General features: G+C 43.9%; 1 protein-coding gene across 1 annotated transcript in view; it reads right to left on the bottom strand.

The window, feature by feature from the left end:
- The window catches only part of PLPPR1 (phospholipid phosphatase related 1), a 119,360-nt gene extending 96,230 nt beyond the window's left edge, over window positions 1-23,130 (bottom strand). The window contains exon 1 of the mRNA XM_063179622.1: window positions 23,066-23,130. The gene's annotated coding sequence lies outside the window, so the exon portion shown is untranslated. The remainder of the gene's footprint in view (window positions 1-23,065) is intronic.
- Window positions 23,131-24,012: the final 882 nt, after the last annotated feature.

Below are 24,012 nucleotides of genomic sequence, written 5' to 3'. Positions count from 1 at the left end.
AGAACCTGCACAACAATTCAGCAGTTTTTTGCTCGGCTGAGATAATGTTTTCCTACTGCTAAACAAAACGTGAAATCAGATATTTACAGTATCCAAACAGAGCCCCTAGGAATGAAAGAGATGTTAATTCAGAGAGTGAAAGGCACTTCCTTTTGCAGTGGGTTAACACCTCCCTCCCCACACACCCCTCAGAGGGGCTGGAAGTGATCAGGACATGTTGGCTCCTCTCTACACTGGCCCTGGGCTCTTCCTCCAGGCTGAAATATGCATCAGGGGAACTGTCCTGCGCTGCCATGAGACCCGATCCTGGGGCTGTTTTGTGCTCTTCCCCCTGCTGCTCATCACCCTTTCCGCCTCACTGCTCTGCTCCTTCAGCAATTCCACCTTTTGTTCCATCCTTGGCAGTGCATGGCTGGGGGCTGGCTGGTTGTGACCAGGTCCAGATGGATACAGGGAGTCACCATCCAGCTTGGAGCTGGTGGAAGCTGTCTGGCAGAGGGCTCAACCAGCCCCGAGCATCCCCCAGCAGGGACATGGACACTGATCACCCTCCAGCAGAGATCCTGAAACTGAGCCCACACAGACAGAGATTTATCTGGATATTACAATGGATGTGACAGAGGGGAGAGAGGAAGGAAGAAAATCAAGCTGAATGTTACAAGACTTGTTTGCTAGGCGTATCTGTGTCTGCTAAATCACACAGATCCGTGTGCCCAGCTTAAATCTCAGCAGGACTGGAGGAACCAGCATTCCCAATTTACTCATTCCCTGGCCTTAGATGTTGTGGGCATTGATTCATGACTCTCCTCTCTGCCAGGGCTTGCAGGGAGAGGACAGCTGCCAGCAGCCCCTGCACTGCCATGCAGCACCTGCCCCAGACCCTTCTCCCATTCCCTGTCTGCTGGTCCCAGGAAATCTCCTTGCTCTTTTCAGCTCAGCAAGACGCAGGAAATCACACTACCCCTGCATAAGGAGAAAAGGGTGACGTGTCTCCAAGAAATGGGCACGTAGATGATTTTCCTTCCATTGGGGCTGGCTGCATAACACACTAAGTCCAAGCAATACTCAGCAAAACAGACTACTTCAAAGTTATGTAGCTGTAGTCAAAGAAGAGACAGTGGGCAACTGCAAATCCATTTATTTGACACAGGTGATGCCAGTGTGAGCAGGCAGGTGAACAGGAGCTGCCCTTCTGCAGGAGAAACAGAACCAGCCGAAAGGCAGCTGCTTTGCCTGACCTGTACCCACAAACTTGTGATGCCTGTTCTGTCCTAATGAGCACTCCACAGGAGCCTGGAAATTTTGCTTTTGACCTAATTCATTGACTTTAAGGGATTTGGGGTTTCTTGTTCAGGATTCATATTGCAACAGGCCTCACCTCCTCAACTGAAAAGCCAGGGAATGCATTAACACTGTGGTTTTATTCACAAAAAAGGACCTGTGTGGTATTAAAGGCAAGATGCTTTGCAATAGTAGCGAATGGAGCACCTAGGCCAGTCCCAATAGTAAGAATAAACCACAGTAGTGAGTTTTGTTTGACCTGAAGAACTCTTCATTCAAACCAAATCAAATTTTCAGCTACATGCAGCAATATTTAATATAAATAAAGTATCTCTCATTATTAAATCTTAAAGAAAAGGCAGTTGAACAGAAGGTAATTGGATTGTCCTTGGTTTTATTAGCTCTGCTATTTAGAAAGGCCCTGTTAAAAAAAAAACAAAACCAAAAGACAACATATGATTTTGATGTAACCATTTAAGTTCAGACTGTCAAACAGTTCAAAGTAAGGATCTGTTCAAGTAGTTTGTTAAAACTTCATATATCATGAAAACCTCCATATGCCATACTCCAAACACTGCAATATTCTATGCTATTGCTTAGCAGTGATATCTTTTTTCAGATGTTCTTTTCTTTTGACAATACTGTGCTGGTTATAACATTTATGATGCAGGGATTTGAGATCTCTCCCTCTCCAGTCGTTGCTACAATGTCTCAGTGCTTGGGTCAGTCTTCCTTTATGGAAAAGTTGAGAACCAGTCTAATATGGGAGTGGCAATGGTTCCCAATTGTGACAATATTTCTCTGTATAAGATTTTCCACAGCATTAGGCTTAAACTCTTCATTTACTAGCATCTGTATAAACTGCAGCATCAGTTGCTATGTGAGGAAGGTTTGCCTGCATTAGGCCAAGCCTGGATGTTTCAGAAAACTTTGACCTCAAAGCTCTGTGTCCCTGCTCAAGTGACACTGCTGTGCATAGCACCACACACCCCAAAGCACTCTTTGCCGCTGTTTAAAAAATGCCTCCAAGACTACAGGCAAGCTTCTCCACATCCACATGGTCATGACTCTGCAACAAACAGATTTTTTAAACAGATTTCAGGTCTCATAATTTTATGTCTTTTAACATGCCTGATTTGCAGTCTTTTAGACATGCTGATGTTTGAATAGATTTCTTTTTGTGACCTTGCTGCTATTGCAAACACATACCAGAAATTAGCTGGAGATAAAACCAGAATAACCAGTGGTCTATTCTGGGGATTTGGTCTTTGTGTGTAAATTGGGCTGGCCCCAAATAATTTTGGATTTGTTTGTGAGGAGGTCCCATCAGAGATCCTATTGTGAAACAGGGGACAGAGCAAGGTGAGGACAGCAGTTAGACCTGCATTGTAATGGACACACAAAACACCAGAAAACCAAATCACTTTCATATGCACAAACTCATTGTTTCTCCAACAAGTCCATTAGAGATCAGTGCTTCCAAGAAGGGTTCACCCAGCCTCATGATCCTTTTTAGGTCTCCCTGCCCTCCTTCCTTCCCTGCCCTGCACAGGGGGAGTATCATACCCTGACACAAGACCAGAGATGTCCTGCTGGTCCTGCTGTGCCACCACACAAAACCATGCTTCTCTCTCATCACTGAATTTGTATGCAAGGTTGCTCCTCTTGACCTAGATCCCAGCTAAAAGCACAGACAGGTCCTTTGCCCATGTGTCAGGCCATTTACAAGCTGCCTCCTCTGCCACTAGAAATATTAGCAGCTGTCTATCTCACACTTACAGCTCCTTAATAGCAAGAAAACATTAACACCTTTTCAGCAGAGGTGCTTGCTTCCTTTCCAGGGCTAAAACCCTCTGCTGACAGCCTTCCTTCCCTCTATCCAGCAAGCAAACCCTCTGAAGAAGGACAAAACATTAAGTCTATATCCACACTAGCATTCCTTAACCTAGTGGAAAAGGTTTCCCACAGAACCTTTTAGCTGTGATTAATGCTGTGAAGACATTGGTAGGCAAAGCATGGCTGGGCAAAAAAAAAAAAAGCACAAAACATTTTTCATGGATGTCACCTCCAATTAATAGATAAATCTGCTTCAGCTATTTCCATCTCTCTCTCTCTGCTCATGCAGCTCTCCAGGGAATTTAAGCCTCGTAAATACATGCTTGTTTTTCTCTTCTGTACACAGAAATCACATCTAACTTGGGAATTCCTTGGACTGAAATGGTTGGAGGTGAAAGAATGTTATAAAGAAGAACTGTATTTGGGCCATTCCAAGGCAGCATTGTACCCTTTCCTGGAAACCTTGCTGCATTACATGGATGTAGCCTGGCTGAGAACCCTGAACCACCAAAAACACATGAATGCAGCTCCAGGAAACTGGTTTTGATGGTCGCTTTTTAAACAATAGAATGTCTTCCAAAAAGCCATTGCTCAAAAAAAAAATTTACAACAGAAAGGTTGACTTCATACTTCTGAATAGTTCAAAATACCCATTGGTGTTGTTTTAAAAAGGATTGCCTGTAGTATTTTTACTTTAATGACAAACAAGTGAGTTTTGCATATGTGGGGACAAGATGCAGAGGATTAAGAAGAAAGAATGAGACAGAGCAGTAGCACCAAAAAAAAGGCAAAGTCCTTGGGTGATCAGCCAGCAGAAACAGATTTTACCTGCATCTTGTGTAGGGGATGGACCCAAATTTGATATGACACAAAAAATCATGAAACAGCAGAAAATCCTACTTCCAGCCCACACTTCCAGGCTGTGGAGGTATCCATTAGGGATCAATGACACTTTTAAACTCACCTTCTGCCACCTGAGATCCAACTGCTGCACAGTTTTACATGCCCTACACTCTTAACAGTCTGGCTTGTTTTTAAAGCTACACCTGCCAGAGTCAGGTGATTACTATTAGGAAGGTGCAATGAGGTAAATTTCTCTAATTCACAGTTGCAGGGACAAGGCTCAATAACAGAACATTTAGGGAATATGAAACAAACAAAAGCCAAAGGAAAACAAGCAGAGAAAAAAAAGGCTGTTCTAACTCTTTCAGCTCCCAGTGCAAAATGCAGCAGCTACAAATGCAAAATCTGGCAGCTAAGAAATCTACTCAGATAAAAACAATAACTGAATCTTCCTCGTTGTCCTGAAGACTTACTCCATTCTGTGTGCACTCACAAGAGCTTGCAAACTAAGGCAGTGGTAGAAGGTACCATTTCTCAGAGGTGTAAACCTGTGAGGGACTAGGACACCCCCAATTTAGCAAGGTCAGAGGCTGAGTAACAGCTGAGCCTGTGCTCTGGAAGTTGCTGGGCATTATTTGCATCACCATTTCTATTCTTCTCCCCCCAGACACAAAGCTCACCATTGCCTGGGATCTCCTCTCTCTAGTCAAGCATGAGTGAGGGGACAGGCAAGCACTACAAGAAACATTTGGCTACTTAACTGGGCTCTGTACAGTAAAAGAGATCTTTGTTGACACAACAGAACAAGAAACACAGCTGAGGATAATTCCACACTATGTGAGTCACCAGAGTTTAGCCTCCTCTTTTTACATGCCTCAATTTTCTTGCAATATAGTCTTAGACTTTCTTAGGTAAAGTTTTAGATAGATAAAAAAATACTGGAAGTCAAAGGAAGTAACAGCAGGTAAAATGGCTTTTTGATTATATTTTTATATTTGGTTTTCATAAATCCATGCAGTCAGGACTCAGAGTGTACGTATGGAAGCCAACAGGAGTTCACCTGTGCTAAGCATCAAGAAATTAAGATAACATGCGATGAACTCTAAAAAGGTAAGATATTTTGTAATAAAAATAATCCAGAATGTGTATCTGAGATTAAATCCTGCCCTAGAGGGTAAGGGAAGCCACTTCAATCCACTCAGTGTAAAGTAAGTTGCAGTAGCAGAGCTCTGGAAGTGAGGCTAAACAGCTGGGCCAGAGAATAAAGCAGCTTGAGAGAATCTGAGGAGTCTGAGGGATGGTAGATCAATAGAGGACAGCAGAACAGGTACTGAACCTCACAGATGGAATCTGTAATGAAACTGAGGAAAGCCAGAGATCATAGCACCACTCTTCAGTATCCACCCACATGTAGCAGCCAGTGCATCAAATATCAGGCCCCAAACAGCATCTTATCATCCAGTGCCCTGTGTGAATCAGTGGTGTAATCTCAATCACCCTAAATCTGACTGGATGAATCCCTTGCTTCCCTCTCCATTTGTTTTTTCTGGTTTATCTTCTTATACAGCAGAAGACTTCGTCTGATGTTAATGCTCATATTCCACATCGAGATTTTCTTTCACCTCTTGCTAACTGTCTCTAAAAGATGCCAGCCAACAACAAACCATGCTTCTGGTTTAAGCCACTCCTTTCACCCTGTGGGCTCTAGAAGATAGGTGAACATGGAACAGCATCTTTTAGAAAAACACTGAGTTTCTGACAAGCACACATCTAAACAATGCTCATTATAAACATACTCACTTATGAGTACCACGCTGTGTATCTCTGGCTTGCTCAGTCAATGCAGAAACTTCCAAAATAATAAGCCAAATTAACAACCTTGTTCAAGAAATAAGATATTTCTAAAAAATTGTTAAATCAAGCTGAGATTTCTTGGGAACTGACAAGAAAAATAACTGGGTAACAATTAATGTACCCTGTGCTACAAGCCTTCCTTGAAAACCCTCTCATTCCATCTTACCAAAATATTACCAAACTGAAATGATTGTTCAGGTACAGCTCTTGTATTCCCTAGGCTCTATTCTCTTCCAGTCAAACTGGCAGGGCTTCAATGAAGCCAGAGCTTTGGGCCTCTACCTATTAAATGAAAAATGTCAGTCCTTGCCAAGGTACAAAATTAGCTACATCTTTCAATGATTTTCTTTCTGGGATGCAGCAAAGCACCTGCTTTTTTTTTACTTGTAGGCTTGTAAAGCAATGCCAATCACAAAGCTTGCCAGAAATGACAAAATACATATTTTAAAGTTAATCAAGCAAAATAGATTAAGCTTCAGAGGTCTGATACAATCCAAGGTATGCTACATTATAAACCAATGTTGATCTTTAATGACTTGTGGTGCCATCAGTCTCAAACAGGAAAGTTGGCCAGAAAAAAAAAGGGAAGACTGAGAGAATTGGGATTGTTCAGCCTGGGTAAAAGAAGGTTAGAACATAAGAGAACCTTCTTGTACTGAAAGGGGCTAGAAGAGAGTTGGAGAGGGACTTTTGACAAGGACATAGAGTGATAGGAGAAGGGGCAATGGATTTAAACTGGAAGAGGACAGGTTAAGATATTGAGAACCACATGCTTGACCATGAGGGTGGCAAGGCTGGGGTGAAACAGGAGACATTTTCTCTCAAGATACTTTGCATCAGTGGTCACACAGGACCAGAGCACGGTAATACCAACAAGAAGAAGGGGCTAACAGTAAAATCCACTCCTATATATTAGTCTGTCTCTTTGCTGTGCACTAAGATTAATCAAAATTACTGAAATTAATTAAAACCCTAACTGAAAAACCTGTTTGCCTTGAAAGACTGCATTTCTAAAACTACTTTCACCACTAAGCTTCTGGGTGGCTGTGGGGGTATCTCCAATGAAACATTTTTAGGAGTGACAAGGGTGAAGAAGAATTACTACTCATCACAGAGAGGTAGCTACACATCACCAAAACAGTCACCTCTGGTGCAGCATTCCCTCTTTTGCATTTAGGGAAGGGCACTCAGACTTTGCTTTGCCTGGCTCCTGCAGACCACTCCACTCTGACTGTGGTGAAATGGAAATGTCTCACAGCACAAGTGAGATGTGATGTAGATGTTAGCTTTGGTATCACTGCAAAAGAAGGCCAATGCAAACAAATGTACACTGTGAAGTGAGAAGGACAGAAGAGGTTAGCTTTGATGCTCTTCCAGAGAGAGTCTAAGTCAGAGGGTAGAAAGTAAGTGCAGAGAGAGGTTTCAAGGGTGAGTTTGTAGCAGAGACAAAATGAATCCCTTGGCACAGGCAAGTGGAATCCATCAGAGAACCCACGGGGCTAGGTTCACAAGCTTTCACAGAGATGACAGAGATGCAAGGGCCAGCAGAGCCTGGCCTGGAGTCTCCAGCTGGGCTTGTGTGCAGCTGTGGGTGTAGAAGGCACATCTGGGCTGGCAGCAGAGAACAGCACTCACAGCTGGTCCTGGCGAGGCAGCTGCACACAGGTCAGAGAGCAGGTTTTCCATCAAAAAATGTAAACACATCCTCACAGGGAATGGCAGAGATGATAAAAATCTCTGGAGTGCCAAGGTATTCTCCCATTTTTTAGCTAAAGACTGCAGGCTTTCCAGAGGAGATCCAATTTAAGCGACACTGGTTAATATTCCACTTGAAGTCCGAGCTCGTATGAAGAGAGCTCATGTCAATTATTAACAGCCTTTTGGTGAAAAGGAAAACTGCTACTTAGGGACACACCTCAATGTTAAACAAAATCTACAAGAAGAGACTGTATGGCACATGAACAAATTTCATATACTTTCTCATAGTAACAATTTTTCTTCTAAATTTTCAAATTCCTCCATTTCATCATGCACAGAGGGGAACCGCCTTTCAGTTTCATGTGCTGGGTTTAAAAACACATGCATTAGGAAAATAATAAAGCTGGCTTTCTTGAAATATTTTTCATTTTGACCATGATAATTGTTCTTTTCTCAAAACCTATTTTCAAAAACATTCTGAAAAGGACTATAGCTTCTTATTAAAAAAAAAAAAAAGACAAGGCAGTTGACCTCAAAAATATATTTCCCTTACAGTTTTGAGAAAGAAAACTTCTATAATTGGCATATTTCATTACCAAACTCAGCAATGCTACAATAATAATAAGTGGGTAGCAAAGTGAGACTAAAATGTTTAAATGCCCTTTGTTTCTAGATGAATTTACCTCATATTATCTGGGCTCTTGAAGAAGACAGCAGCCTGCACTATGGTCTAAGCCGTGATAAAAATGCCATTCCTCAAGCAAACTTCTCTGTTACATTCCCACTGTAATTCTTTTATCCAGTCTCTCCTTTCACATCCACATCTAGACAACACCTCTCTCCTGCAGAACCCACCTCAAGCTTCATCAAGCTCTGAAAAGACAACATTAGGATTGATTTTCTCAGGCACCCTGCTCAGGGCGATGCTCATGCAGCACGTAGTCACTGCAAATTCGAGCAGCTCAGATGCCTGATCTGTGCCCCCTCAGCAGCAGATAAACTGAGCTTCCAACCACTGGCACTGGGACTGGGATAAAAGCATCAGAGCAGTCACGGATCACACTCGATATCCCACCTGACAGCAGCAGCCTCCAGGTGCTCGGCGGGTGGCAGCAAACTGCAGGATAATAAACTTACCCACAGCCTCTCCCTGATCCCCTAACAGGCAGGCTCCCGACCTAAATGCATCCCAGAATCCGCCCTTTCTACTCCTGTCAACCCAATTTATATCCCCAGCACTTGCTTTCTGGCCAAATCACCAAGAAGTGAAACTTCCTGAAGAAGTCACTTGAGGTTAGCAGCTCTTAAGTGTGATGCCACATGTTCCAGAAAGCTTCAGGCATTTTTTCTTTTGTGCAGAGAAGCTAATTTGAGTTGATTGTCTTTCAGTAAGACTGTGAGGACAGGAGAAAACAGTGGCAAAGCAGAGTGGAAGGTGACAGCACAAAAAGAGGCGAGCTACACTGAGGGCTGATTCAAAAACAGCCCAACATATCTGGCTGGAGGAGAAATGCCTTGATAAATTGGTGTTCACTGTTTGTCAGCATGCACAGCATATGTGCTTTTAAATGAACTGTACTGTGAAAATGTTCCCTGAAAAACATTTGAAATCAAGGCAAGACAGTCCATTTGTTTAATTATTTATTTTAGGCATTAGCCTTTTTCATGTTAAGTCAGATAAAACTTAAGATGTTCCAGGGGAGATTTAGAGTAGGTATAGGAAAATTTTCTTCATTGGTCAAGCACTGGAACAGGCTGACCAGGGAAGTGGTGGAATCACTGTCCCTGGAAGTGTTCAAAAAACAGGGAGATGTGATGCTTAGAACATGGTTTAGTGGTAGACATGGTAATGTTCAATCAAAGGTTGTACTGGATGATTCTGTAGGCTTTTTCAGCCTTAAAGATCTATGATTTTGTGTTTGAGGGGAGAGGAACATTTGTAAATAATGGGTCAAACCCTGCCCTCCCTGAATCAGTAGAAGCTTTGCCACCGAGTTCAAGAGACCAAAGATTTAGTAAATTCTGTGATAAAAAAACATAGCAGCATTTAAGTGGAAAGGTGGTGTGAAACTCTCTTGGAACAAAGCTTCTCCAAATCTGAATGAGTTGATGTCAAAAGGTCTACAATGTAACATGGAATGTGGACACACGAAGACTTTATTTTCCATGTATTTTTTGTTCCTGTTTCATTTTCAGGTCTGTAACAATGTCCAAGATGGGAGCTGCAAGTGTTATCATCATAATGAATGTTATCATCATAATGAAGATTTCTGAAAAATTGGCTTTTTTAAAGTAACACAACCACTAGAAAGAGTTTGAGTGCCTGCATTAATCAGAGCTTAACCTGAGCAAACCTGAAATCAGAGGAAAACACAATTATTTCTCTATTTGGCCTAATTTCATCCCACTTAATCCAAATAGTGCCATGCAGTACATAAAATTTAGGCTATCTGCACAGGGTTATATTTCACCTTTCACATGAAACATGAGCCATCTTGTGCTATAAACCTGTGTAACTGCACTGCCTGCAATGAACCAGGGCATTGTCAGCAGATCAGTGCCATGAGCTGCATGCCCAGACAGGAAAAGAGAGGAAAAGAAACATTTCCTTCTCTTTAGCATACTTTTAAAGCTCAGATACCTTTTTAGAGGATGTTCCTGAGCCATGACATGTACTGCTGTGTTTAGAACATCAGCAAAGGAAACTCCCTGCCTGTTTGCAAGGGAGGTCAAACCAAGAGCATGTTCTGAGTGCAGTGGCAGAGCAGAGATGCAAGTGCTGCTATAGGCACACAATAAAGGAGCTGCATGACCATATTCCTGACATAACAGCTCTGCAGTATAGGGCTGGTTTAGAGATATGACATTCTGTGTTAACATATGCATGAGTTGCTAAATTATTTGAGCTTGGTCCACCATGGAAAATCTTTTTGATTTGATGCTTTCCATTTCGGCAAACAGTTTTATTGCAACCAGTTTTTCAAATTGTCAAATTATCTTTCTGACCAAGTATAGCGGGGCTACAACACATAAGAACGAGTGAGTCAGTAAACATTTGTTTTTTCCATTTTCTGAGATGTTTTGTCTGAAATAGGAAAGCACTTTTCACATGCAGCCTTAATGGGGCTGGCAATTGCTCTGGTCTCTGGTGAAGGACATCCTTTGTAATGAGTACTGGAAATAGCAGTACTTCCCTAGATACAAAACTCAAAACATAATTGTAATTGACTTTATTTATCTTCATGCACCCCAGGAAGATATGGGGGGGACCCCATCTTCTGCTCAGCCTGGGAGGTATAAAGAGAGACCACCCCACATTCCTGTTCTGTCACTGCCAAAACAACTGATGCTCACAGAACCACCACCTTTAACACCATTCCATTCCTTACCTTCTTTACCTCCACTTTACACCATTATCATTTGCCTTCTCCCCTCCCACTGAAATCCCAGCTCTATCTGAGGTAACTCATACTCATCAAACATGGATACAGCATGTGTACATTAAATGCAGAGTTTTGCACAACTTTCAGCCCAAGAGCTACATCCCCCAGCACCTCAGCAGCTGTTTGCAAGTTGTCACTGCTCAAATGTTCACCCATTGTTTCCAGCAAACTGATAAAACAGGGCAGGAACTGCTTCTGCTGCACTAATGCAGAGGGAGAGAGAAGTCCTGAAAATTATTTTCCAGTTTCCACCTGTCACTCACTGAAATACTTCCATTATCCACTGTGCTTAACAACTTATCAACAAAACCTTCTAGCAGAAGAGCTGTTTAAAGGCTTAAAAGCAAAATAATTTTTAAAAACTACCAGTCTTGAGTCACCGATGGCTTGAACAAAACTTTGAGTATCTCACTGAGGCCGTTAAGGCTTCAAAAAAAAACCCTCAAAAGGTGCAACTGCTACCAAGAATGCCTTAACTAATAATTCCCAGTAATCTCAGTTCACTTTTCTCATATGATGCAGTAATGGAGGAAGTTTCAGCTTCCCTCTTCTGTCATCATCACAGGTAGATGAAACCAAAACTAAGAGACAAAGGCAAACTAGGACTGAGAAGGCCAGTGTACTAAGGAAGGCCAAGGCTGGAAGGCTGAATATCCAAGCAGGATGGTCAGAGAACACCAGACTCTTCTGGCAGCCAAGCTGGGAACAAACCTGAAAAGGACCTGATGCTTGGCTGCCAGTGTTGAACACTTTGCCACTGAGTACCTGCAAGGAAACAAACCCCAGAAGAGCTGCACAACTTAGATAGCCACACTGAAGTGTTCATGTAAAGCTGAAAAAACCTGGAAGTTCTGGTACGTGAAATGTTGCTTAGGAGGATGAAGGAAAAGGAGGTGACTGGTTTGAGTGCTGAAGTGCACACCTCACACATCTGCCTTGAGGGCAAAGGGTGTGGACAGAGGAGAGAAAAATGCTTTTTTTTCTATTACAAGATGACAGAGGAGGTGACAAGGGACAAAGCACCACATAAAAACCCGTGCTAGCCTGAAATGTGGGAGGACTCGGATATCCTGATCTCCCTCATCTCTCTGTGCTTGTGAAACCATTCAATGCCAATCCAACTCCACACAGGCATTGGTACTTCCATTCCACTGGAATGCACACATCTCAACGTGTGCTCTTCTGTCCTGTGATGAGCTTTACTTGAAAAAGTGCTCACACTGTGCTCCTTCTGTCTGATTAACCGACTCATTCACCTTTTCTCACAAAACTGTGTAGATTTTATTCCTGATTTCTATTTCCCTTGTTGAATTCTTAATAATCAAGATAAATAAATAAACTTTCCCCTTTAAATTTATTTTTCAAATTACCTGCATTGTTGACTGGCTTCTGCTGAAGATCATCAAGCAAAATGGAATTCTACAAGCAATAACACCCAGAATTTTGCATTGGCTATCCATCCCTACTGTGAATAACAAGGAAGAGGAATGGCAATTGTAAAATTATTGCTTTTTGTTGTTCCAAAATACAGTAATATTTTTTAAAAATCATTCCACCTCACATCATTGCAAACAGCAAGTTTGTCCTCCATGGTAAAATTTAGTATGAGACCTGTGTAATGGGATTTAAAGCTGAACAGCTGTTTTGCTAGCCCTCTATACCAAGGCAAATATCTTAGAACCAGGAATCAGCATGGTCTCAGCAGGAATTTTGAAATCAGAAAATACATATCAAAAGAATAATGAGTGGCCTCTCACTCAACAAATCATTCTGATCTTTTGAAAATTACAGTTCTTTAAAATACTCCTGTCTTTGGAGCTCACATTGCTCACACTTAGAAGCCAATTTTCCTGCCCCACAAGAGGAATAATGCGACCAAACATCTGCTCTCAGGTGGGTGAGTGCATTTTAGATCTGTGAAACCATTTCATTGACTTATTCAGCCAAGAACCCCATGAATAACTTTGGACCAGATTAAGTCATCTTTCATGACTGTGAGATGCATCCATCAGACTGAGTCTCTGACAGCAACAGATACTGTCTCCACTGTATAAATGAAGCCAAGGGAGTGATTCCTCTTAAGATAAATGAAGCCTCACCATTATAAAAGGATGGCAACATTAAGAAAGTGTTATGAAGATGTTAGTTTCCTAAGAAGAAATGACTGAAGAAGACAAGGTTCTATGTTAGCCAAGGTGATATGTGATAAAAATGAAGCCTTAAAGAAAGAAACCCAAAAAATAGTCTGTCCTAAAACACTAGTCAGGTAGCTATTTCTAGTATCAGAAATTAATTTTTAAAAATGCTGAGGGAAGAAAAATGCAAATTTTTGTCAGAAGTTTCCTTGCTGCTAATAGAAGATTGAAACACTCTATTTCTTTATAAAACTCATAACAGTCTTGTTGCCTAAACATAATATCAGACCTCACTTCTAATTTCCAAAGGAGTAATTAATAAGTTATTTACATGAAGAAATATTATTGTCAGTCTGAACAAAGAGCAACAGAAAGAGACCCTGACTGGAATGGCAAAAAAAAGTACACCAGAGATGCACTAACATCCACCCCTAATTTAACTTTGTCTAACTCAGGATAGAATACAGTTTATGTCAACTATTAATTAAAACTATGGATAGTAATTCTTTTCAAACATCAGTTATCTGATAATTAAATTATCTTTGAACACTGAAAGAATGCTTACAGGGCTGCTGGGCTGCAAGACATTATAGAATGAGCTCCTTCTTGAAATCGATTAATTGATGTCATAAGAGATTTGTTTTTCCTTTGAGCACCCACTGGTGTTGATTCCAAAGACATGAGCATTTGATTGGATAAATGACTGCAGATTAATTGCAGGTCATTATGTACTGGAAAATAGAGACTGCCATGCCAGGAGATGCAGAGCCATTGGTAATAAAAAAAATGCCAGCAAATTTCTTTACCATTTCCTTGACCCAAATATTCTTATTTAGAGAACAAAAACAGCAGGATGACAATGAGATTGATGTTATTTATGCTTTTTTTTTTTTTTTTTTTTTGCCATTCCAGTCAGGGTCTCTTTCTGTTGCTCTTTGTTCAGACTGACAATAATATTTCTTCATGTATATAACTTATTAATTACTCCTATGGAAATTAGAAGTGAGATCTGATATTATGTTTAGGCAACAAGATTGTTATGAGTTTTATAAAGAAATAGAGTGTCTCAATCTTCTATTTCAAGAGCTGTTGGAGTGGCAGGAAAATCTGCCTTTGGTGGTCCCTGTTCTGTAGGGATAAATGCAATCACTCCTTGAGGGACCTCAGGCAATACTGAATAAATGCAATGCACCCAGTTCACACCACTGCTGCTCTGTGGAACCCTAGCTGTGCTTTCTGCTCTCTTAAGGGGAGCTGCGGAAGCCAAAGGAAAGAGCAGCAGAGGGGCTGGGGAACACAATTTTGGTCATTAAATATAGCAGGTAGTTTCAAAATTGAACTCTGGGTAAATGAAATTACTCAAAGAAACTTCAAACCATAAAGAGATAAAACAGTGACACAAGGCAAATAAAATATTTCAGTATATCTGAAATGACACCCTATTTTCCTGCTGTTAGCAAGAAAAACAGTTTATGTCTTTGGTCAACAGAAAATAATTTTCTTCCCAGTTCCTAGTTATTTCCATCACTGAACTACAAACTCATGAAATTCTGTCTAAAAATCCAAATAATGAACACAGATATACACACAAACAGAATTAGCAGACATAGGGGTCCTTCACTAGAAATTTAATTTGATTTCCTACTTCAAACATCCCTTCTCTAGATTCCAAAGTCAAAAGGAGAATCTTCTGTGTGACATTCATGCCACTAATACAATACAGAAAAACAGATAAACCCTTGCACTCTCAACCCGAAATAAACAAAGAAACTAAACAACCCTCCCCCCCAAGAATGTTATTCAAAGTGATATACAAAATTATGTTTGCAATTGTAGGCAAACATAAAACAAGATCTTCAAAAAACAGACCTACAAAAAAAAAAAAAAAAAAAAAAAAAAAAAAAAAAAAACCAGAAAAGGCTTAATATTTGTGCTCAATATTTTGGGCCAAAAATTTTAAAATCTGAGTAGTTTCTGGCAGAAATCTGTATGTTGCAGGATTTTATTTTGCTATGGAAACTGCCTGAATAAGAGAAACAAAGCCATAGACCAACCATTTCCAGTCAAAATTTCCTCCTCTCTCCTGCAAACCACACAAGTCCTCCAACAGCTCCTCCTTAAAGGTCACCTCCCGCAGCCCAGGCACAGCTTTTCTCCCTGAGCACCTGTGAATTAGCAAAATTCTGCAAGTGCCTTGCATGACCTGTCAGTGCACGCAAGTGGTGCCCAGGAGCTCCCGCAGGGCTGCGGTGTGATGTGTAATAGCCTGTCTCAGTATCCTGGTTCCTTCCCCAGGTGTGTCCATCACCTCTCCCTTCCCCTCCCATGCTCCCTGCTGAGCACTGTCTGTCAGTCCTGGCATTCCAGCAGGCCATTGAGTGATTGGCAGAGTTCAAAAGATGCCTTAGACCCTGGAGGACATTGGGCCATCCAGCTGTCATTTGTTCCTTGAGACTTCTCCCCCCTTACCTGGTTTGTGGGATCCCTACCCCTCTCCCTGGGGTTAAAAGGAACAGCAACCACGCGGTTCGAGAGGTTCTGTTAGAGCTGTTACTGGATTCAGAGGCCTGTGGGCAAGGAATAAAGCTCTGGATCGAAACCCTCTAGCAGAACCCGACTCCTTTCCTTCATCCTCGCCTTAAAGCTCCTCCACCAAGGTAAACCTGAGCTCCTGCATGTCTGGACTTGTCTCTAGTGCCCAGCTGCAGCATCCAGCTTAGCCAAAAGTGTCTCTGAGGTGAAAACACCACAGTTGCCGCCCTTTAGTCATTAGGCATGGGCCAGACAAGCCCAGGCACATCCCTTCTGGCTATATTGGTAATTAATTCCAATACCCCAGCCCCGAGAGCCGAGCCAGTGGCTGTCCAGGTGGATGAGGATGAGGATGAGGACGAGAATGTGGACGAGGATGAGGATTACAGCTCCCCTGGGACGGGCAGCAGGGCAGATTAGCGTGGCCTTCAGCCACCTCAGCATCGCTGTCACAGCTCCTCTACAGAGCTCAAGCTGAGTATCACTGAACCCCTCACTTGTTTTCCTTTCACAGCTGCTGCTGCTGTCCTTATGTAACCTCGGGTACCTGCGTGTTTCTGAGCTGTTTGGGTCACTGGCTGCACGCAGTGGGGCGTGCACCAGGGCAGCAGCAGATGTACTGTGTGTGACAGCCCCACACAAGCCATGGCCTTTCTCCCCTCGCTGCTGCAGCGGTGCCTGAAGGGATTATGTACAAATTATCTGTCTCGTGTGCTTTTGGCAGCCTTACAGGAGTAACGTGGTGGCCACAACCCGTGACCCACCTCTAGTTTTCCCAAAACCACAGGCTGTGCCAAAGGGCTGCCCTCTGTCTGATGCTCATCAGCACAGAAAGCCAAACTGCAGCCATGAAGCCAGGACATCCCTTAATGGCTGGAATGGATGATCTTACAGGCCTTTCTCAGCCTCAGTGGCTTCCTGTGTCTATCTCTGCATTCAGAGTACATAGCCTGTGCAGCCAGCAAGTTGTAGGGCCTCAGGAAACTGGGTGTTTCTTGAATGGCACTTTATTTTTCTGGTATTTGATCTGCTGAAAGACACTACCTGCTTGTGATGGCTTTCATGACTGGAGAATTGTGTTATATCTTCTCATGTCTTTTGAAATAGCACTCACTGTATTCTCAGGATAACTGAGAACAATTTGTGTGAGTGATGCAAGGATGTGAAACCTTCATCAGTTTGTGGCTTACATTTGCACTGTGGAGAAATGAAATTCCCTTGACTCAGGCCAGTGTTCCAAGTATAATGCTGAAGTCTGGTTTCTTCTGCCTGACCTGGTTCTGCTTTTAAGAAACATACCCACTATCACTATGTATTTTTTAAGGTGGAGCCCATTCTACCAGCAATTCAAATCCCTGAATAGTCCAGTTGCTACAATGATCCAGTGACAAATAATTTTTCACACCCAGTTCTTTAAAATCTGTTCAATTTTTCACCAAGATGGATTACAACCACAGATTGTAAAGGTTTGAGCCAGCTGACATCTCCCCAAGTCACACCAAAGTGATGTGAACACTCTCCTGTCCAACACATACGTTTTCCCTGCTGATCAACAGCATTCCCAGCACAGGGAATAGCAAGAGACATCCTCAGGTGTCTCCTTCAGCAGCACTGTTGTGCTCAGAGCAATCTGTGGGCATGGTCCTTATAAAGAAATAAAAGACTTTTGGGGACACTTTGCCACAAATGGCATTTGGGGGCAGTTTGCGGGGCTGCTACCCCACAGCTCTGTATTCTGTAGGCTGTCCTGCTCTTGCCCTGCTTGTGCTCAGGTCTGCCTGCTGATGATGGCACATCATGGGGTAGGAGAGCTCCTGGCACAGGGGACCACGATCCTGTGCAGCAGGTTTGCTCTGTGAGAGGCAAGACTCCTTCACAAGGCTGTGCCAACTGAGTGAACTCTAAATTGCTCTTCTGGCTTCATTTATCCAAATACAGCATTGCCATCACAACAGTGTTCTTCTGACAGGCTAATGAGTGTATTTCATCAGTATTACAAGCAAGCTTAGAGCACAAAAGAGAGCGATTTAGGTGTTCTAGAGAAGAAAAGGCATCCTTTTACAGCTACTCTTCATTTTTCCAATACTTTGCCTTTCTCCCATAACTTATTCTCATGGGATGCTCCAAAAATCCCAGCTGCATTGTACAAAGTTATATTTTTCAAGTTTCTTGCAAAATATCTCTGTTAATTAAGAACAAATAGCTTAGTTTCTTTTCAGTTCATGTGTTACCAAATGTCCCCCTCCATGCACAAGGAATGTAGCAAAGTCTGCAATGAGCAGAAAAACAAGTTACCATAGAAGAGCTACCAGCAATTACTCACTAAATACAATAGATTATTGTATATCTGGAAATTAAATGTACTTCATTTTGTTGTCACTGAGTATTTTACAAGCGTGGGTGACAGAAGCATAGAGCAGAATACAAATGTGGTAAAAATGCCTCTTGCAGTGTGTGTTTCCACTGAAGTTGGATTTTTTTTTCTCCTGCTCTCCTTTTGATAGACTTAAACTGATGAATGGTGAAGCAGGATTCTGAATTAACCAGAGCCTCGGTTAAGCAGCAAAAAGCAGCAGAACAAACATCTGGGGAAATTTCACACTGCAATCTCATGCTCCTGTTTGAGTTCCTCAACAGAGCAGCTCTTCTAAGAGGGCCCAGCCCTCAGCCTCTGTAGAAACCTGTTAGTTTTGACAACCTCCTAGAGGCATTCAAGTCCACTCACAGGAGACTCTGCCAGGGCCAACCAGGCATGAGATTCAGGCAAGTTTGTGGAGACTTACACATCATCTGTCTTCAGACAGGAATGAAGCTTGATTTCTGCAATTGTACAGAGTTCAATTTCATAATCAGTTCCACCTTCTGAGATTTTAACAGTGGACTTAGAGCTACTAAGAGAGTTAGTGTCTCACAGGCATTTGCCATGATTTCTGTAAAACCTCTTTGTCTTCAACAGCCTGAGCCATTAATGATAAATGTTGCTTCTCCATTGGATAACTTTTCTGAGCAAAGGATCAGCCTTCCACTTGCTAGAGCACAGCAAAGAGAAAATAGTCAAAGAATTTTCAAGGCTATTTAAACATATGGCTTAAAGGAGTAGAGGATGTGTGGCAGTGTGGCACAGGGTATGGTCATGAACAAAACAAGAAAAGCAGAAACCCTATTCAACAGCAAAGGTAGCCAAGCCCTGTAGCTAACTTTAAATCTCTATCTAGCAGACACGCTTCTGTTATTTGGCAATGAGTGGCATGACTTTATAGTTTATGCTGGTCCTCAGATCCCTAGAGGAGATGTTAAATCAATGATCGGCACGTTTCTGTACATGGCTCTTGAAGCTAATTCTTGTTCTGGTTGAGATACAAGAATAACACAACTCAAATCCTTCAGGAAAATGGATCAAAACACTGTTTATATATATAAGCCCATTTATATATATAAGCCCATTCTTATTCTTTATATATAAGCCCATTCTGTCCCCACTTCTCTACCTGTGGCCACTCCCTTCTGACTAATCATGTCTTTGATCAATCCTGTACAACTTTCACTATAACCAAAAAGCATGGCAGCTCCATAGCACATTCCACATGCTCTTGTGGTATGTCCTGTACCCTGCACTAATGAAGCTTCACCTTTTGAAATAAAATATAGAAAACCCACTTGGGTAAGGAAAGTTATCTTGTACTTCAAGAGGTTAGACGGATGTTGATCCACTTGTTTATTCGGGAAAAAAGGAGAACAACAAGTCAACTACAGGAATGATGCTACTACCCTCCGCTCCCTAGGACTGTGTGGAATTGCCCCATCTCTGTTATATGTGATTCTCAGAATCACAGGGTAGAAAGGCACCTTTAAACATCTACTTGCAACCCTTCTGCCCTGAGAAGGGACACATTCCTCTAGACCAGATTGCTCGGTGGCCTTCAATACTTCCAGGTATGAGGCATCCACAACTCTGGGCAACCTGTTCCAGTGCCTCCCCACCCTCAGAGTAAAGGTTTTTTTCTTCTAAAATCTAATTAAACCTACCTGTTTCAGTTTGAAGCCATTTTCCCCTATCCTGTCAGTACATGCTTTTGTAAAGACATCTGATTGTTTACAACACGGGCCAGCTATTCAGCTCTGTTTTGACAGGTACAGGCGACCAATAAAGCAGTTCTGCAAAAAGGGAGAAAACAGATGAATGCTGACCCCACATCTAACAACCCTGATAACAATTATACAGAGTAGATAGTAGAGGTCAGATTCTGTAGCCTCTCCTTTTCAGCCCCATGTCCATCCAATAGATGTTGATGGTAGCACAATTTTCACAAAAGTGTGAGATTTTCGAAATCAGGACATGCATTGTGGACAGCAATGCCCCTCACAATGGGTCTCTCAGCTGCTGCCAAGCAAGCATTTCTGAAAAGCACCACTGACAAGCAAGTTTCACTCTGGATATGCAAACCTAGCAAACAACACCTCAATAGGGAAGTGAGAATATGTGAGCGAGCTGCAGCACCAACTTTGCACACCAATGGCAATAAAGATGCTGGTTGTTATTTCTGAGTTTATGCTCCATCCAAACATCTATCGATAAAACCCCAAGAGCTTTAGGTGTTCTTCAGAAAACAACTGTATTTCCAAATTTATGTTAGCACCCAGACTTTTCAGTGGTAAGATTAAAAACAAAACAAAAAACCCAAAACATTTTAAAAATGCCCTGTGATGATACAGGGCTAAGTCTGAAGAATTCAAAGTAACATCAAGCTGGGCTATCTGAAGAGTGTGGAATTCCTGCAGGGCCTGTCAATGCACAGAGCATCACTTACAGCCAGGCAGAGCCACAGCAGACACTGTGCAGCAGCTCTGGAGAGCTCACCTCCCTGCTGCCAAACACAGAACACAACTGAACTGGTTTAACCCACATGAGAATCTCACCTGGGAAGCAAAGAGGTTTAAAACACAGCAAAGATTTCAAAAGAAGTCATAATCTGGGGTGTCCTCACTTCCTAAGAAATAAGCATTCTGGTTTCAGACACTCAGAACAAGGCGGCACAGTTGATTTCAGGACCCTTGTGTGAAAACTAGTGGAGAACTGACCATGGATCACAGGCTGGCTGGGCACAAACCAGGATGGAGTGCAAAGACAAGCACAGAAGCATCAGCACTGCAGAATTTATCTTTGTTACACCTTTCTTTTGAGGAAACAAAGATGGGGGAAAATAATCTTGAAGGCAGATCTTACTCTTGAAGAGTCACCAACTGAAAAAGTTTCTTTCACCATAACTTCAGCCAGTACACATAGGATACCATTAGTGAATAAAATAAATGTTTCTATTAATCACTGATGATATGCAGCCATTTTCCATTAGAGAAGTTTGCATATCTTGAGGGTCTAGTGCCACAATAAGTGACAATTCCATAATAAAATCCCAAAGTGATACATTAGCTCCTTGTGAACACAATTAGAAAAACACATGTCCTCCATGCTACTGTATTATCCACACAACTGCAATATTTTTGTGGCTGCAGAAAGTATTAAGAAGAAAAACTAGAGCGCAAGAAAGTAGGCTAATCAGTTCAACACACTATCTGATGGAAGTAATAATTATAGATATATCGCCAATTTTAAAAGCCCACAAAGTACAATAGTAGGTAGACTCCTACCACTGAACAAAGAGGCAGGGAAGAGTGAGCAAAGAAAAAAAAAAAGACAACCAAAGCTGTGAAAGAAAATTGAGGCAGAGTATTAGATAAAAAATCAACTGAAAATTTGAAAGTCTCCTTCTTCAGCTACTGAACTCTCTCAACCCAAACAAAATGTCTCCAATTGCAGACCAAGCAAAAGGTTCTGTAACTGAGCAGATGTGACTACATGACTGAGAAATTAAGGATTTGGCTCTCCACAAGTTCCTTCTCTCCTCTGATGTTTCATTAATCAGAAAAAAAAAATATTATCTTTATTGTGTGCTGAAATAGCCTAATAAGCACCAACAGCCAGCATGGTTCTCATCAGACTTTTGTAGTAATTCTACATATGCATCATATGTATATATGAAACAAGTTCACATCCACCATATCAAAGAAAAAATGCCACTTGATATCATCCTCGCTCATACATGTTGGTTCAGTTATCTTTTTCAGCATCACTGGTTTTCCACCCAGAGTGGGCAAAACCAACGTTGAAATATGCCATGTGAGAGCCAACAATGAAAGGAAGGAATACAAATAAATATGGGAAGGTAGTAAGGAGCTGTTGTCATAGCTCCCAGTGCTTGACAGTTCCTCAGTTGATGTAAATTTTGTCCTTTTTCCTCCCCTGTGTCAAGCCTTGGAAGCAGATTCTCATCCTGTACAGTATATTCAGTTACCTGTACACAAACACATAAAGGACTTCCCCTAAGGTCTTACCAGTATTTATTTTTAGAAACAGCCAACCTAAAAATCTGACCTGAGAGAGGCAGAGATGGTTTAAAAGAGAGGGAGTCCAAAGCAATGTCCTCAGATTAAACAGGATGCTGATATTTAAAGGCTGAGGGAATCACACCCAGCAGCCCCAGCCCCAGAGGTAACCCCTTCTGCAGTAACTCCTATGGAAACCTTCCTTCCCAAAGCAAGCACAAACCCCACATTGTACAAGAACGAGAGGTTGTAAAAAACACTCCGTCTTGTGCCCGAGTAGGAGCGGGCAGAAATTTGCGCTCAGAGCCGTGATCTCTGTTTTTTCTCACCATACCCACCTCGTTTTCAGCAGGGGGATGTCTGCTACGGTCCCTGCTCTGTCCCGGTGCCTCCACGCCCCACAAAAGCCCACACAGCATGCAGGACGAGCGCTGTTACTCCGACACGTTCATTCCCCAAGTACTCACCCACAAGGAGCCAGAGAACTACTGCACAACCTCAGAGCTTGCAAATCTCATCTCTCTACCTGCAAGCTGTCATTGACAGCTGATCAAAAACCGCCTGCATTTCCCTCCTCACCTTACCACGGAGGTTTTGCTGAGATGCAAAAACACCGAGTGTCTCTCAAAGCATCCAGACCTGGCAGGGACACCGCACACGGTGACATTTTAGCATCTCTGCTCCACAGCATCTCTCCCCGCATGCGGCGCGTCCATCACGCCCTGCTGCCGCCGCCGCAGCCTCTCCCGAACCGCAGCCCACCCGCACGGCCCCGGCAGCGGAGCCCCTTGCCGGGAGGGCTTCTCGGGGCTGTTCCCGGGAGGAATCCCGAGGGGAAGGGCGGGAGAGGAGCCACGCAGCACCTGCCTGCCACGGGAGAAGCGGCGATGCCCCCGCGCCGCTCCCGCCATCCCCGGCACCGACCCACCGCATCCCGCATCCCGCATCCCGCATCCCGCATCCCGCACCCCGCTCTGCAGCACGGCGCGGGGAAGCCGCCGCCCCGCCTCGCCCCGCGCAGCCCCCGCCGGTGCCGGTTCCATCAGGGGCATCCCCGCTCACCCCGCGGCGCGGCGGCCCCGCTACGGGCGGCGGTGTCCGGGAGGGCGGGCGGGCAGCGCTCGCCGGGCGGGCATCGTGGGCCGCCCTCCGCCGCGGCGGGCAGGGCCGGCTCCGGGACTCCCTCCCTGCGCCGCCGGCTCCCTCGTCCTGCTCGTCCCTCGCCGCCCGGCTCGCCCGCAGTGCTGCCCGCAGGAGAACACGCTCCGCTCCCTCCCTGCGCCGCTCCTCCTCTGCTTTCCCGGGCACCGGACCCGCTCCAGCCCCCGCCCGGCGGCGGGGCGGAGGGAGGGGACAGGGGCCGGCCAGGAGGGGCGGGCGGAAGGGAGGGAGGGGGAGCGGGACCCCCGGAGCCGCCGCGATTCCCCGGCTCGGCCCCTTCCCCGGGGCTGTGCCCTCCCTGTGGGCTGGAGCGGGGTCCGGCGTGCGGGGACATCGCTCCGTGCCCTCGGCCCCGGGGACAGCCGGACATCTCTCTGTCCCTTTTGCCCCCGCCCCGGTCCCGCCGCGGGGAGAGCGATGCCCCAGGGACTTCGCCGGCGTCACGGCAGCGGGACCGCATCGGGGGAAGAGGGAAGCGGACTGCGTGACCCGCAGCCGTGTTGGTGCTCCAGAATCCCGGGATTCCCTGGGTTGGAGGAGCCCTGCAGCCTGGAGCAGAGGGGTAACACTGGAGTGGGATGCAGGTGCTGGTCCAGGTGTTGACAGTGCTGGCGTGCTGCCTTTCCCATGCTGTGGTGCTCCAGAATGCCGGGATTCCTTGGGTTAGGGGAGCCCTGCAGCCTGGTGACACTGGAGTAGGATGCAGGTCCTGGTCCAGGCATTGGCAGTGCTGGCGTGTCACTGTCCCCATGCTGTTGGTGCTCCAGAATGCCGGGATACCCTGGGTTGGAGGAGCCCTGCAGTCTGGTGACAGTGGAGTGGGATGCAGGTCCTGGTCCAGGTGTTGA

This window comes from Melospiza melodia, chromosome Z (assembly GCF_035770615.1).
Source record: "Melospiza melodia melodia isolate bMelMel2 chromosome Z, bMelMel2.pri, whole genome shotgun sequence".
Lineage (NCBI taxonomy): Eukaryota > Metazoa > Chordata > Aves > Passeriformes > Passerellidae > Melospiza > Melospiza melodia.
This window is presented reverse-complemented; position numbering and strand designations above follow the sequence as displayed.